Source organism: Elephas maximus, chromosome 1, assembly GCF_024166365.1.
Source record: "Elephas maximus indicus isolate mEleMax1 chromosome 1, mEleMax1 primary haplotype, whole genome shotgun sequence".
In the NCBI taxonomy this organism is placed as follows: domain Eukaryota; kingdom Metazoa; phylum Chordata; class Mammalia; order Proboscidea; family Elephantidae; genus Elephas; species Elephas maximus.
Genome location: NC_064819.1, coordinates 19,267,495 through 19,270,372, shown reverse-complemented (window position 1 = coordinate 19,270,372; position 2,878 = coordinate 19,267,495).

Sequence of the window (2,878 nt, the reverse complement as noted above, 5' to 3'; positions counted from 1 at the left end):
TGTTTGTCTTTCTCTTTAGGCTGTGAGCAACTTGAGGCAGCTCCAGGTCAATTCCGCTAATATCAGTGTACCTAAAATCGATTGCCTTATGGCATTTGTGTATCCTGTGTTTTTTCTTTTTTGGCCTAATTTTTGACATTTTAATTTTGCTTTTTTTTCGATGCAGTTGCTAGATTTTCACAGATATTAGGTGTGGACTCTAAGGCACCCTGCTTCCAAGAGGTAGTGTTTGCAGCCCCCCAGGACGGTTGCTGAGCAGCAAGGTCTGACTGAGGTGGGGATGGAGCGGTTAGCAGGCAGCTGATGCCACACTGCCGTGGGTGAAGTGTTGAGATTATAGGGAGACTCGGAAGACTGTTATCAGTGAGTGGATCCCAATTGGAAATGCTTGAAATAACTTGCTTTCAGTCATCCAAAATGTTTGGTACAGATTAGAATTTAAAATTTACAGTATTTACAATAAGTATTTCAGAGACCAGTATGTTATTCTAGGAACTTGAGATCTTGATTAATAAAAAATAAAAGAAAAATGACAGCCACAAGGGAACAAAACAGTACCATTATTCATAACTGTTACAAATCTATTATGAGCTTATTTGAATTACAAAGTCTTAGGTACCTGTGGCCAAAATGTTACTAATCCATTGCCGAGTCGATTCTGACTCATAACAACCCTATAGGACAGAGAACTGCCCCATAGGGTTTCGAAGGAGCACCTGGTCGATTTGAGCTGCTGATCTTTTGGTTAGCAGCCAGACTCTACCACCGCACCACCAGGGCTCCTTAAAATGTTACTAGAAGCTCTTAAAATTCTAAAAAGATGGGAACAAAATAATAGAACAGATTGAAAAAGTTTTCAAAAGGGGATTGAATTTTAAACAACGTTCCACACCCAACAGTATGTTAACTTTATTCCTGAGGACTAAAAGCTGAGGAGACAATATGAATAAGACAGGTTCCTGCCCTTAAGATACTCACTATCTAATGGGAGAGCCGGGCTGGTAAACCAATAGCTAAGAGTCAACGAGGTAACTTAGTTCCGTAGTCTAGAGTTGACACAGTGGGTGTATCTTTGGAGGCAGTAATTCTAAGAATGAGAACTAGCTACCTTCCTGCCAAAGGGAATATGTGAACTGTGGAGTCCTTAGGCATAATTCAAACAATGAGTCAAACTGGTCCTCAGAGCAGGTAACTGAAAGCATCACATAGGTTACCAGTCTTGGTCCCTCAGGCAGAGAACTGCCATAGTGTTTCTTGATCGTATTGAGTTTGGTGGATGCAGTGTTTGCTTAACCCGGTGTTTTCTGGGATGTTCTTTGGATTCTATATTTAGAAAGTTGCTCTTGTATTGTTCTGAAATAATTCTTTGTCTTAAATTGCCTTTTTGTTTTCTTTCAGTTTTGTGCTTAACACTTAAGGTACCATAATTTTATGCTGAAAAATTGTCTCTTAGGAAGCCATCCACTGGTTGCTCTTTGTGACTTTAAAGGGAGGTGCTTTTCTTTAGGATGGTGCTGGTAGTGCTTGTTACAGTACTAAGCATAAATTAATGTTGTTGTTAGTTGCCATTGAGTTGATTCTAACTCATGGCGACGCCAAGTGTGCAGAGTAGAACTGCACTCCATAGGGTTTTCAAGCCTGCGACCTTTCAGAAGCAGATCGCCAGGCCTTACTTCCAAGGTGCCTCTGGGTGGGTTTGAACCACCAACCTTTTGGATAATAGTCCAGCACTTAACCATCTGCGCCACACAGGAATTCATAAACATAAATTAATACATGATACCACTTAAAGAAGAGGTTCGTTTTGAGAGCTAGGAAAAGATTCTCTGAGGTAGGCTATTCTTTGGTAAGTCACTCATCCTCATAGGACCAGAAAAACCAAACCCATTGCCGTCAAGTCGATTCCGACTCATAGTGACCCTATGGGACAGAGTAGAACTGCGCCATAGTTTCCAAGGAGCGCTGGGTAAATCTGAACTGCCGACCTTTTGGTTAGCAGCCATAGCTCTTAACCATGGTGCCACAGGGTTTCCTCATAGAGTCTGCCCTTGCTGTGGGTAATTATTTTGCTGTCAGTGGGCAGCAGATTTACTTAGGAGAGGGTATGGCACCTCAGGGCTTTTGTTTGAAATGAAAAAATTTCTCTTTTCAATGACAGATAAGGTACTTTTCTAGTTTAACCCTTTCATTAGTAATGGAATATACGCTCTCGCACCTATATTTTCCACCTCTCAGGTTTATTGGAAAGCTACTATTACATTGGCTCTGTGGGTAAGAGCAGTTTGAATCCACCAGCTGCTCCTTGGAAACCCTATGGGGCAGTTCAGCTCTGTCCTATAGGGCCACTATGAGTTGGAATTGACTTGATGGTAATGGGTTTGATTTTTTTGTTGTTGTTTCCTGTTACATTGACAGTATGTGCTGCCACAGGCGGGACCTGTATAACTGAAACAGAAGCAGCAGGCATGTGCCGCAAATTACTGATTTTACAGCATATTGTATGAGTTGTTGCACCGTGAGATGTGATTGTGCAAAACATTTGTCTCTTCTGGCTTTTGTACAGCGAGATAAGCCTTGTATATTTCCGGGTTCCTGTGTATTATTTGGAAGTTGCGTTTCTTGTGATGATCCCATGTTCGTGCAAGTACTGCATTTTTTGGCGCCATGCGTTATATGTACCTGTCAAGGGATCTAGAAGGTGGTGTAGAGTCCAGAGGGACATATGTGTCCCACTAACCCTATGCCCGATTCCAGAGGAACATATGTGTCCCACACAATTTTACCCCTAAAGTCCAGAGTGACGTATATGCCCCATATAATCCTACACCCCAAGTCCAAAGGGACAGAATCCATATTTCATAACAAATTTTCAGAAATG